Source organism: Lepidochelys kempii, chromosome 3, assembly GCF_965140265.1.
Source record: "Lepidochelys kempii isolate rLepKem1 chromosome 3, rLepKem1.hap2, whole genome shotgun sequence".
NCBI classification, from domain to species: Eukaryota; Metazoa; Chordata; order Testudines; family Cheloniidae; genus Lepidochelys; species Lepidochelys kempii.
In genome coordinates, this window is record NC_133258.1 from 208,780,593 (window position 1) to 208,794,779 (window position 14,187).

Consider the following 14,187-nt stretch of genomic DNA (forward strand, 5'->3'; position numbering starts at 1 on the left):
TTCCTGTGGAAGCTGTTCCACTGTCTAGAAATAATTAAATAGTCATTGGAACAGGGACTTGAACCTGGCTCAGTGCCATAGCCAAGGAGCTAAAGGCTATCAGGAGGCATTTTTGCTTGCCATTTTAAAAGTGCCTGGAAACGAAACAAAATGTTTCTTTTTGGGTGGAGCAAAATGTTTCGTTTGCCCCCAAATGAAAATTTTATCGACCTTTTATGATGTGCTGACATTTTTTGGAGTTTTTGATATTGGTCCAACCCAGCCCATGTTTTTTTCCAACTTTTCAGAACTGGCCAGTGAACTGAAAGACCATTTGTTGACCTTGCTCTAGAAACGAGCTCCTGGAAGACAGAAAAGGGTGATCCGTGAATGAAATTAGACAGTCTGGGCCAGAAGTTAAACAAGTTTGTTGCTTGTCAGGCTTGTGTCAGTGGCATTGGCATGGCAGGCGCCTTAAGCTGCCACTGCCCTCTGTCACTGCTAGGAGTGTCACTTTTTTTACTCGGATTCTGTCCTGGAAAAACATTGTCCCTAGACAACAGGAACAAACATGCTTTCTGTCGGTAGTACGTAAGCAAGGCTGCTTTTTTCCATGTCTTTCTAAACTGTGGAAATACGTTTATTGTGGCCAGTTCATCCACAATCCCCTTTTCTCTTGCACTGGAGTTCTCTGTGTCACTTTCAGAGCAGGACAGGGATGTTCCAAACCAGCGTCTCTTTCCTTAAGATTTCTCTTGCAAACTCCCGTGCCCGGGAGTCACTGCCAGCACCGTACTCCGTGAGCGACTGCAGCAGTGCTCCTGTCTGGGGATAAATTGCGGATTTGCAGATTGATTTTCCTCACCTTAGCATGCCAAGACCCAGACCGTTACCTGGCCCCTGGACACACTCACTTAACCGTGTGCCCTGGTACCACTTAGCCAGGATGTGAAGGCTGAAGCTTTTACCATGTTAGGAATGCTGCCTCGGATCATAGGCACCCTAGGATTAATAGCATTGTACACTATGATCTCTTCAGCACCTCACGTCGTATTAAGACAGTAACATAAGCTATGTCAACAGTTCTCCATGCGTCTACTGCAGAACTCCGGCTGTGCTCATTGGCTGGCCTGGGGGAGCTAAGAACGGCACGAGAGGGATTCATAGAGGCTGCAGTGTTGTGGGGTCGCTTCTAATGAGGGATAGTGTTGAATGGTTTTACAGTGGGGACTGAGAGCCAGGGTCTCCTGGGCAGTGGAGGAGGAGAGAGGTGGTTCAGATCCCATGCAGGACCTGGGAGCAGGAGCGTCTTCCGGATCCAGAAGAGACAGTCTCCTGGTAACCTAAGGGCCGCAGCTGGAGCTACTTGGCTTCAGGAGTCAGCAGGCTGATGCTTAAGCTCAGGAGCTGCAGTAGCTCAGTGGCTGCTAAGTGGGCTCTTTGCCTGCAGGTGGGCTTGGTTCCATCCCAGCTCTGCTGGCTTGAGCCCAGCCCGATCCTGCACCCAACTCTGCCCTGGTTCCAACCCTCAGCTCTGCCTCCTGACAGCGTCTCCGGCTAGCCCTTTGGCTTCTAACTCTCAGCTCTCACCGTTCGCTTCGCTCCAGGGCCCCGCCCTGGCTGGAGTCAGTGCTTCCTGGCAAACCAGACTGTTGATCCAACCATTAGGCCAGAATGCCTACGATTTGGTCACTGCCCCATGAGGCTAGCAGTGATGGACAGCTGGCAGCCATTGCTTAACCCCTTCAATGCTCCACATGGCCTTGGCACCCGTGTGCTTGTTGTGCGGTGGAGCTACTCGCCGTGGGGTGTGCCCCCTCCATCTCGAGGCTATGAAGGCCCTGATAACGGAGTCAGTAGAATTTTTAAATCCAAGGCCGGGTTTTTGTGCACGGACCAGTTGTCATCCTGCAACAGGAGAGAAGGCGACCTTCCAGAATTCTGTTACGGAGACTATTCTATTCTCTGTAACTCCTCATACTGTGCTCATCACCGTGGTATCCGAGCCACTTCCACAACTGCCTGAAGTGACCAGACTCTAACACCTGTGACATGTGGGTCGCGCTTTCCCTCGGGGAGACGTGGGTGGGCGATGGAGTGCTTTGTTTGGGTCGGGTTCCCCTCCTCCTGCTCAGCTGCAGCTTGCTGGGTGTTTCCATTCAAGAAGGCAACACTGGCCAAGTCCACCTGGCGCATGGAGTGGCAGGTGGGGCGGTCTGGCCCGGTCCTGAGTTCTGTGGGGAGTTAGTTGCACAGCCTGGGACTGGCCCCGGAGAAGCTCTGACTCCTGCGAATACGGTCTTTACCCTTACTGTAGGGAGCTCACTTGCACCAGAGGACTGGAGTTGTCAGCCTGGAGCTTTAGGCTCTTTTAGATATCCTGTCTGGTCCAGGCCATGGAGTGCCAGGAAGATAAGGCCCAAGACCTTGAACTTGGCTCTGTATGTAGAGTGTGTAGACATTGTGACTGTACTCTCTGGCTTTCCTTCTGTGCTGCTGGCCTTTCTTCATCCCTCTTCTCCTTGCTCTGTGGGGGTTCCTCAGTGTTCTCGCCATGTACCCCACAACTTATCCTTGTGCTTTCTCGTTACACAACTTTATCAGCTCTCACGGTTTCAGCTGCCGCCTCTGAGCTGATGGTTCCCAAATATACCCCGACCTCCACCCCTCTGTTCAGCCTCATGTCTCCGGCTGGCTCTCTGGACTTCTCATCCTTCTTCCTCACCCCTCTCTGCTTCCTTTTTTCTCTGTCATCGTCAGATCACCTATCTGCCCCAGCTCACCAGCTAAGTGCTGCGTTAGCCACTCTTTTGCCTCCTTCTCTCCACCATATGCCATGGCTCTGGCTACATCTGGCCCCTTTATACTCCAGGACATTGTTTGGAGCGACGGCATATTTAGGCCGAACAGAAACCTGCTGTGGATTTTAAGAGTTTGTTCTGATCACTTTTGGCAGCATAAGCGTGAGTAGAACTGCACACAATAAGAAATTGCAGAATAATCCTGTTGAGTGTTGTGCACCTGTCAGAAATTGCAGAGTAATCGGGTTTGTGAGAACAAGGAAAGATAAAGTAACTGAAAAGCTAGAAAAGACCAGTTTAGACTAGAATTAAGCCTGTACTGATGGAGAGTTAACCTGGAAATGAGACTAATTCATATGTATAAGAAAAGATAACAAGAAGGTATAAGTAAGTCTGAATAACAAAGAGAAGTTGAAGTTGTATTGTTTCATTCTGGAGGCAACTGTGATGTGATTGTCCCGATAAGCTTCCCGCTTGTGAGTAACTGATCACTACACTGAGTGTTTTGCCCTAATAAGTATATTAGACCCATCAGCTGAGTATGTGAACCTCAATCCAATAGGTATCATGAAAATTCATCCCTACCACCAGAGTCTTTCCCCATACTTGGAGATCCCTGGCTTTGGTTGCATTAATGACCTGCTCTCAGGCCTCCTCTTAGTCTCTCTCCTCTACAGTCTCTCCAAAATACCAGCACCAAAGTGACCTTGCCCTTTCCTTGCTGTAGTCACATCACCCTGTAAGTGGCTTCCTGCCCCTGCCTGAGGCTAGGCACCATCTCATCTCACTCTACATCTCCTCCCGCCTTCATTCCACACTCTCCCACTTCCTACCTGTGCCCTCCAATCTCTGCCTCTTCCCGTCTTTTCCTTTTCTCACTCGTGCCTTCTTTCATGCTGCCTATTACCCCGGCGTGCGTGCCATGGCTGGTCTGCTGTGTGCCCCTCCTCCCCAAGCACACCGCAAAACCCACTGTTTGCCTGAAGACTCCTGTGGCATATCTCTCATTGGCGTTGTCCACAGTCTTCCCTCCTCCTGTCTTGTACTTGGTTGGGTTAGGCTGTCCACTTTTTGGGGGCACAGCCTGGGTTTTGTCAGGCACCTTGTACGTGCGAGGGCCATGTAAACAACAATAATATTAATAACGTCAGAGATCCCTCTCGCCTGACACAGAGCAGCGTGTCACGGGCTCTCATAGACAAAGGAAAACACATTCCCCCCCAAGGGGTGTCATGCATTTATTTGTCAGGTTTGTATTTTCATAACCTTTCAAGCAGCTATTTGAACTTTTGAGAAATGAAATAATGCAGGCGCAGATAACCTACCACACGCTGGAGCTGCATGGAGAAGAATCACCCAAACACAGACAATGTAGCTTTTGTTATGAGATGTTAAGAGTTGAGTGTGTGCCAGCAGGGAGTGTTTTTGTCATTTGCGTTGTTCAACACTGGGACTTAAGCCCACACACCCGGTGCTCACTTCACTTGTGACCTTTAACTGTTTTTTAAAATTTCATTTATGGCTTGTGCAGCAGATTAGGAGGTAAAATTATCACTGACACTGAACCCGCCCTGTCTGCCCTTATCTATGCATCTGATTGAGTAAATCTGAATACGGAGGTGGTATCAGATCAAAATTTTTGACGGATGAGTAAGACCATCAGAAGGCCTCAAATGTGCAGCTGATCAATCACACTGGGGAGTGCAGGCAAAGCTGAAATGTGAGGGATGCACTTGCATCTCCCATCATTTAACAGCATGAGAAGTGTTTCTTATCAGAGCAAAGGCCTGTACAAAGCAGCAGCAAATCTTCTGATGCGTTTTCATTTTTAAGTTTATTATATTTTAACTTTCTTGAGAGCATACGTGCAAGGTATTTGTGGGGATGTTGTTGGATTCCTTGGGGCTGGTAGATTCTGAATGATTGGTTTGATAACAGAATAAATGGTTGGTGGTGGTTCCTGATCCATTTGTTGCCATTAAGCTTTGGTTCACAGTGTGAACTGAACTGAGCTTTTGCTCTGTCCTGGTGCTACATCACCTTCAACGAGAGAGCCTGAGAATGGACAGGGAAAGGCAACAGCTTACCCAAGGTTTGCTTCTCCTCACAACGTGCACTCACACCCAGTTTAAATTAATATCTTGGACCAAATCCTCAGCTGGTTTAAATCAACTGCCACGGGGCTATGCAGATATAGGTCAGGTGGGGATCTGGCCCACTGACTTATAGAGTCCAAGGCCAGAAGGAGCTGTTATAATCATCAAGTCTGACTGGCTGCAGAACTTCCCCCAAATAATCCCTACAGCAGATCTGTTAGGAAAACATCCAAGCTTGGTTTAAAAATTGCCAGCGATGGAGATTCCACCATCACCCTTGGTAAATTGTTCCAAGGGTTAATTACCTTCACTGTTAACAAATGATGCCTTATTTCCAGTTGGATTTTTGTCTAGCTTCAAATTCCAGCCATTGGATTGTGTCAGACCGGTCTCTGCTCAATTAAAGAGCCTATTATCAAATATTTGTTCCCCATGTAGGTACTTAGACTGTCATCAAGTCACCCCTTAACCTTCTTTTTCTTAAGCTAAATAGACTCAAGGAACTCAATCACTAAACGGCTTGTTTTCTCATCCTTTAGTTATTCACGTGGCTCTTCTCTGAATCTCTCCAGTTCACCAACATCCTTCTTGTATTGTGGACACCAGAACTGGACACGGGAGTCCAGCAGCGGTCAGACCATGCCAAAGACAGAGGTAAAATACCATCTCTTCTCCTCCTCAAGAGTCCCTGTTAATGCATCCCAGGCTCGCATCAGTCCTTTTGGCCACAACATCCCACTGGGAGCTCATGTTCAGCTGATTCTCCACCATGATCCCCAAGTCTCTGTCAGAGTCGCTGGTTCCCAGGAAAGAACCTGCATCCTGAAAGTATGGCCTTTGGTCTTTGTTCCTAGATATCTACTGTGATGCTGCCTGCAACTTGGGTACCAACCTCAGGGAGACTGGTAGGAACCAGGGCACAAACCCTAAACTGGCTGTGTGCTCTCTACTTCGTTCATGAACCAATTATCAGGTATAAACTCCTCAGGCACTATAACATGGATTCACCGATAGATTGGCACACCTAAGGGCACTATCTTGCCACCTATGTGACAGCTGGTCCCTTACACCAAGAATTACAGCAATATTCAGGTTACTCCCAATCCCAAAGGACCAGTCACCAACTCCAGATCAGTTGCACCTTAGATTCACACCAAAGACAGTGCTTGCAGCCAATTCTATAATAAACTATATAAATATTTATTACATAGAGAAAGGAAACCAAAGAGTTATTTACAAGGTTAAAACAGATAGATACAAATGGGTTGCAACCAATAGTTTCAAAAGGTAATAGAATAGTAATAGTCCTTTAGGGCTAACCCAGGCTAAGCAGTTGGGGATCTCTTGCTTATGCTTAGAAACACTTTGCCCCCCGCCCCAGCATCAAAGCAGCATAGAGATAATCAGTCTCTTTTTGCTGTTCTCTTCTACCCCATGCTTTTGGCTGCAACGCTCAGCTGATGGGAGGAGTCCCTTGCATGACTCATTTTCAAGGGCAGGAGGCAGAACAAGAAGAGTCTTTTGTCTTCTTGCTGGCGGTATGCAGGGAAATTGCAGATGCAATGTCCCACAACAGTCTGCCCTCGGTATTGATGGATCTCTCCTGTTGGTAAGGGGGTAACACCTTCTGTTGAAGATCAGCCCCTCACACTAATTAATGTCTCTCTCCTGTCTGGTGATTTACACAGTCATAGAAGCACACAGGACAACCACTCAAATGTTCCCTTATGCTATGGGACACATGTTACAAGTGAGATTAATGTCGGCAGCAATTTACAATCATTCAATAAAGTCTAGACACTAAACACATTCTTATACCTCTAATATCTGTTTTAACAGCCCTAATGCTGACTCTGGTTATTCATTTGTCAGTGTTCAATTGAGTCATGGGGGCCTTGGCATGAGCTGGCACCTGGTTGGCCAGCATCACATGTACATTTACATGTAGCCGTATTAAAATGCATATTGTTTGATTGTGCCCAGCTAACAAAGAAATTCAGTGACCTGTCCTCTTCATTATTTATCACTCCCTCAATTCTTGCATCATCTACAAACTTGTATCGGTGATGATTTTACGCCTTCTTCCAGATCGTTGATAAAAAGGTTAAATAGAGTAGGACCAAAAAACCAATCCCTGTGGGAGCATACCTACTCAATGTTTCCCTACTGGAAACATACCTACTCAATGATTCCCAGATTGCAGTTACATTTTGAGACCTATCAGTTAGCCAGTTTTTAATCCATCTAATGTGTCATGTTCATTTTATATAGTTTTTTTAATTAAAATGTCATGCAGTACCAAGTCAGAGTATATTACATCAACACTGTTACCTTTATCAGCCAAACTTGTAATCTCATTTAAAAAAAAAAAAAGATATCAGGTTAGTTTGACAGGATCTATTTTCCACAAACCCGTTTTGATCGGCATTAATTATATTACCCTCCTTTAATTCTTTATTAATCGAGTCCTGCATCAGCCTCTCCATTATCTTGCCTGGGAATGATGTCATACTGACAGGCCAATAATTCCTGGGTCATCCTGTTTACCCTTTTTAAAAATTGGCACAGCATTCACTGTCTTCTGGAACTTCCCCAGTGTTTCAAGACTAGTTGAATATCAACATTAATGGTCCAGTGTGCTCCTCAGCCAGCTCTTCTAAAGCTCTTGGATGCAAGTTATTAGGACCTGCTGATTTAAAAACGTCTAACTTGAGTAGCTGCATATTTACACCAGGGGGGAGCTGGTCCTTTTTACTCCAATGGGGCTATGTGTATTTATACCAGGTGGAGATCTGGCCTGTTATGTTTTGGATTTTCTCAGTCCTGGCTGACCATGGGCAGTGCCCAACACCCACAACTCTCCCTGAAGTCATTGGGAGTTTTGGGTGCTCAACATCTGCAATGGCAGGTTTTTGGGTTGTTTTCCGTACTAGTGAAGAGACTGGGTATGACCCTTTAATATCCTGTAGCAAAGGGAATGCTGTCTAAATGTATGTAACTGAGTAGGGCTTTTGTGTGTCTACAATAGTCAATGGTGTATAGATTAGCTACGCTTTAGTTTTGAGTATCTGGTGATATACAATAGACTGGGTGCAGTATCTGGCGTCTGCTGGGTGCAGCAGAGAGAGGGCACTGCCAAGGAGCCGGTTACAGCTTCCTGACTTTGTCTCGCTCTGGCCCCAGGTTAGAGCAGAGTTGAGGCTGCTCTAACCTATGGCAGCTGGCTAGGGTCCCGCATGGACATCCAGAGTGTATCTAGCCACTCTCCTTCCCCACCCTGATATGCTCCTACAGTGTAGGTAGCATAGGAGCCAGCTCCATTGGCCTCTGCCCCCCCCCCACGGTGAACCCACAGCAGGGTAGTTATGTTGAGTGAATCTCCACTCCCTCTGTGCCGCTGGAGAGTGGGGATGGGAAGCATCCCTGTCTGTCTCCAGCTGTGGATACAATATTCATGGAGCCATGTTAAAGGGTTAGAAATGAAATTAGGGCCTGGTACTTTTATTTCCTTTCATTCGATGAGATTTATTGTGCTTTGCACAGCTGAAAATCACAATGAAATATTTCCAACTTTTCTCCCTTCCTTTTGTGCTCGCCCCACGGTGTTGTACAGTTCTTGAGATTTACCATCATGCTAGACAAACCTCACATGCAGGGATTTGTAAGCATTTGTCATCACACCCATGACCTGCCATAGCTTGGGATAAAGCTGTTTTAGTGCCCAATGGTAATTTCAATAGCAGAACGAATAAAGGCTGTAAGCGTTTTAGCAGCTTGCAGGAAAAAAGGATTAGAATGTCGCCTGAGCAGAAGCACATTTTAATGGCTTGTGTGTTCCCCAGGAAAATCTGAACACTGCAAAAATTATAACAAAATGCTGGTACTTTTGCGTCTGAACAGGCAGAGAATGTTAATAACTGGGCCAAAGCAAGATTTCTGCCCATTGCTGCCATGTGCTGGAAACTATTTCCAGTCAGACTCACCGACCCTGCTTCTCAGCTACACCACGGCCCCTTCACGCTGCTCTGGCACCATTAGGGTGCTGTACAGAGAGAAAAAACTGCCCCCTGATAAAGCATCCCCAGGCCAGTGTAATACTGGGATGAAGGCTCCCTGCCAGCCCTGTTCCCAGCCCCTAGTATAGGGGGTGTGTTGAGAGTGGACCAGGGACAGAGAGTAAGTATGGCCAGAGGTGATTGCCCTATGTCTATTTTCTGCTTCCCAGGACCCACAGGGGACAGTGAGAGTAACTTAGAGCAGTCCTGAGGCTGCTCTAACCAGTAGAGAAATTTCACCCGTAAATGGGACAGAGTGGTCTCTGCAACACCATGAGACCACCCCTCACTATGACCCCTGAAAGTCTACAATACAAGTTCCTTTCTCCTCCTTACTTTGGCCTTCTCCTGTCTCTCACCTCTGGTGCTGTTTTCACTGACTTCAGCAGACTTCAGACTCTGCTACCTCCCATGAGCTACTCCAATGTCTCCTCCCTCCCCCTCCAGCCCAGTCTCTCTCTTCCTTCCCCAGGCCCCCGTCTCACCTGTTCCAGCACCTTCCCCCCCTCCCCATGCTCCAGTCCTTCCTGCAAGCTCACCTCATTCTTTCTCTCTCACCCTCAAACCCAACTGAGCTCAGGCCACTCACATATCCCGCTGCTAGCTGCCATCACATGCCATCCTCCGCCCTGGTCGTTGGCTTGTAGAACCGAACCAGAGGTGAAGTGCAGGGGAAAAGGGAAAACTCTGAAAGAGGTAAAATGTACCTCTCCAGAGAGCAAGGGGAAGAGAGCTCCCATGTTTCTAGCAGAGTCACAAAAGGAGAAGCCAGAATGCTACTGGGGAAGCCGGGAGGGGGGACGGGGGGGAAGAGTGTTGCTGGATGTGGACAGAGATAATCCTCTAACATATGAAAAACAGAAATGGGCCAGACCCCCAAATGCAGAGCCAAACAGCCCTGAACTGTGGGGGAATTTGGATCTAGATCCAAGCCCATCTCTGCGTCAATCTAAAATGAATGCTTTATTAAAAGTGCCTTACAGAAAACATAAATGTCCGAACAAGCTGTGTTACCCTTTCCCCAGGTTTGAAACCTCATTGTGCTTATGTGTTCAAGTCGAACTCACTGCCTGTTTAAAAGAAAAAATGATGAAAGACCCACGGGGGTTTCTCATCTTCCTACAGCTTAATAGCCCCAAAGATTGCTCTTTAAACAGGTCCTCATGTGGTGGCCCTTGTAACGTTGGCACTGGGAAATGGCTTTCAGTGGTGTTGCTCAGTGTAGGTCCTGACCCTTGCTTTTGTATCCCCCTGTTGATCTCTAGGTAAAATTCTCAACAATGCCCAAGTCCCATTGTCTTTAAAGAGACTTAGGGTCTTAGATGCCCAAGTCACTCCTGAAAATCAGAGAAGTCACTTGAGCACTTCTGAAAATTTTATTTTACCCTCTATCTTGACATTCCTTTCCTCACTGGATCATTAAATCGTGGGTGCACTTAAAACATTTCTACTGGTTTGAGAAAAATGACCATAAGCTACCAGCATTCCCCACGCTTCCTGACCAACTCCCAAGTGAGGGCGGTTGCACTCTGTCACACGCTCTCCTTCCTGCCAGCCACTGACTTTGAGCGGAGAGAGGAACAGCATCTTAGCGTTTTGTGCTGCACTCCGACAGCATTCCCGCAGTTATCCTGTAGTAATGAAAGGTGGCGTTTTCAAACATGGCTGCCAGAGGAAGTGGCCGATTCCTAGAGGTGCGGCGCATCTGCAGATCTCATTGACTTACATGGAAACTGCACGTGCTCAGAAGCTCAAAGTCAAGTCACATAGGTGCCTAACTTTAGACACTGAGGCCAAGATTTTCAAATGTACCTGGTGATTTTGGGTGCCTCTGGCTTGCGGGCCCAACCTGAAGCCACCTGAAAGGGGCCTGATTTCAGGTGTCTCAAATTGGACACCCAAAATGGAGGCACCCAAAATCACCAGTGGCATTTGAAATTTTTGACCCAAAGTATGAAAATATTGAGCTACCTGTCTCAGCATTGCTCCTCCAAACATTCAGATATCATGAGCCAGTCCCCAAAAACTAAATAACTTTTTTATTTTTAGCAAATAAACATTTGGGGTTTTCTTTATTTGCTTTCCATTTTGTGAGCCTTTGAGTCTCACGGTTTCAAGCTCTTCTCCTCCATCACAAGAGCGAAAAGTGTACTGTGTCTTTTTTAAAATGAAAGAAAACATAATCCCATGCAATTCTCCATCTCCAGGAGCTGGAGTTTTTAAGAAAAATAGTAATTATCGCAAGATTCTCACTAAAAATCAGGAGAGGTGTGTCTTTCTAGCCCTGCAAATAGAATAGTACGATGGAAAAATAAGCCCCTGCGAGAGGTCATACAAACCCCACTCCACGTAGGAAAGGGTCAGTGAGCTACCAGAGGCCCAATCAGCCAGACCTGCAACATCTGGGGCAGGAATCAGGTTTCCAGGGAGAAATTCTGCTCAGCTGGGGAGAGGCAGGCAGGGAAGGTAGATGTGGCAAAGAAGGCTGGCTAGCACGGGTTGTTGCTGATCAGTTCTCGCCAAGGAAATGGGAGAGTTTGTTTCTTCATAGTTGTCTTGGACTTTGGGTTCCTTGGAAGGGGTAGAACTGAGGTAACTTAGTGCTCTAGGTAGCTCCTGTACGACCCAGAAGGTCTGGGAGGTTGGGTGGAGCTGCAAAAGACCAAAAGGGAACCTGAGTCTGTACTGTACTCTGTCACAAGGGGGTGCTCTGGTAACAGTGTGCTTTTACAACCCCCCCAGTATGGACTCAACACTGTAACACTAGTAAAAGAACAGGCCTGTATGCCTTACCTTGCAACAGCTCAAACCGAACTGCTGCTTCAAGGACTTGGATCGCTGATTCTGCTCTGCACCCACCGTGGCGAACTGTGTGATATAGAATGGCAGGCTTTCCAAACTTTTCTGTAAGCAAATTGAAAGATGAAAACTTTTAGCTAGGTTTTTGAGTGTGAGTTCTGCCACAATATGCCAATTTATGTTCCTGAAAACAACACTGAGAATAGTATGTTTCATTAGCAAACACCAACTAGCCGACATTTGATAAAGCTATTTCTATTGTTTAAAGTCCTCCGTTCAATTCAGGTTTGGGATTTGCTTGTAATGAGGTAAAATCTGCCATGTGAGGCTGAGCCATTTATGCTTCAGGCTTTTGAGTATTTTGGAAGGAGCTTGAATCTACCCTCAGCTCCAGAATTTCTTGGCATAGCTTTGTTAATGCACCTGCAAAAGATATATTTATCCATCTGGCGCCGTTACATGTAAATAGTCCACATCATGTCAAGGCTACAGAAAAGTCTCAAGAGCAATAGAAATAGGAACAAAAAGAGAACTACTGTCAGCTAAAGTGACTAACTGAGTAACAGATGGTTTGCACTGGAAGAACTATGATATTGCAGAGTGAACTGGTAATGTGGAGGTGACTTGCAAAGGAATCATTGTCTACCCATTCTCCTCCTTTATGATGCTGGGGTTTTTTCCCATCTGAAAAGAGAAGAAAAATATTTCTTTCACATGAGGAGGTCAGTCCATGTCTACAGTGGAAGGGTCTATGGACAACAAGGAGAACTGATGGCAGTTGCCGAGAAGTGCATTTTCTGTAATGGGGAGTACATGTAACTTTTGTCCACACTGTACAAAACTTTTTTTTAATTTGTCTTTGTAAACCCCTACTTTAAAGCCTTGGGAGAAACATCTTTATTAAGGAGTTGCTGCCTGAACCCCTTCTAAGGCGGAGCTTGCTCCCAATCCATATCTCAATCACCAAGAAAGATCTCCAGAAAAACAGGGAAAATCAGACTTGTCATTCCTGAGGTTTGTAAGGTAAACATCAAGCAGAATTTTCTAAAAGACCGTATCACAAATAAGCTAACAAGGGCATGACCCCAACTCCCCCCACCCCTTTTCAGGTCACCTTTAAAAGTAAAAGCTGTAGTCCTTACTCAAGAAAACCATCCCTGAACAACAACTACCATTTATGCATTTTATCTATTTATTTAGACTTTGATCCTAAAGACCTCATGCGGAGAAGAGCCCATCCAAGGAGTTGGATGAACATGTAAAGAGACGGTGAGATTCTATGCTGCACTTGCTACTCTATACTGCACTCAGCACAGAAAATGCAAAGGGAAGGGCGAAATGTGGCTTTGGCCTCTCACCTAATTCACCCTAGCCAAGAGGCTGCTTGTGGGGCTGTTCTGGAACCAGGAGCAGTAGAGAATCTATGTATTATAATCTAGGGATTATGCAGTTGCATTTGCAGAAATCTTTCTAGGTCCAGCTGGCCTCACAGATCGATCTAACTGAAGCAACCAGTGTTTAAAATGTAGGCAACTCAGGTTGACATCGACCTTGGCAGCATTACAGGGGTAAGATTCCCCCAAGAGGCTCCATTCTCAAGCCTTTTCTCTGCTGCATTCGGTATTAACGGGCTTCTGTCGACAAGAGGCACATATGTCTTTTTTCCAGCATTTAATAACTGTCCAAATATCACTATTGTGGCCAATCCAAACAAAACTCCATTCCTCTTTTGTGTCCCCTGGGGCCCTCTTTGAAATGTACCAAGGCAGAGATGCAGCTCAAGGTCTTGTGCCAAATCTGTGTCTGTTTTGTTACTGATCCCTCTTCAGCGCTCTGGTGCCATTGAGAAACTGACACTCTTTAGTGGCTTTTTGCACTAGTACATTAATCCCAGCCACCTTCAATATTCTTCAGTAATCAGGCACATTTTGTAATTAAAATGTAAATAAATAAATAATCCATAATACTCACCAGTTTCTATTAGACTCGGAGAGAAGCTTGTTTCTTAGGGTATGCCTACGTTGCAGTGGGAGGTGCGACTGACGCCCAGGCTGGCGTACCTGCGCTAGCTTTAACCTAGCTCGCTCAGATAAAAATAGCAATGAGGACCTGGCAGCGTGGACTCAGCACGGGCTAGCAAATACATACCCAGGATTCCAGGTGGACTTGTGCAGGCTGCATTACTGCATCTCCCCTGTGATTTTTATCTTCCCTCATCTTTTGTGAACAAAGCCAATACGCAACAGGAAATGCAGCTGAGATCTGCCAAAAGCTATTTTTATCTCCCCTCACCTCTTCAGTTGCAAACAAAGCCAATATGCGTCAGAAAAGGCAGCTGAGATCTGCCAATAACTCCCTCTGGACCCTCCCCTAGATAGAAAAGTCTCCTTTGGCCCCTCTGAGGGGACCCAGGAAGAAAAATCTTCCCCATGCTTGGACCTCACATCCTTGCTCTTT

At 46.3% G+C, this 14,187-nt stretch overlaps 1 long non-coding RNA gene across 1 annotated transcript; it reads right to left on the minus strand.

Moving 5' to 3' along the window:
- Window positions 1–9,911: 9,911 nt before the first annotated feature.
- Window positions 9,912–13,911, minus strand: LOC140908363 (uncharacterized). The gene is made up of 3 exons (XR_012157845.1): window positions 13,702–13,911; window positions 11,725–11,835; window positions 9,912–11,583 (listed from the first exon to the last, which is right to left on the minus strand). It is a non-coding gene; the product is annotated as an uncharacterized lncRNA (long non-coding RNA).
- Between the last annotated feature and the right edge of the window lie 276 nt (window positions 13,912–14,187).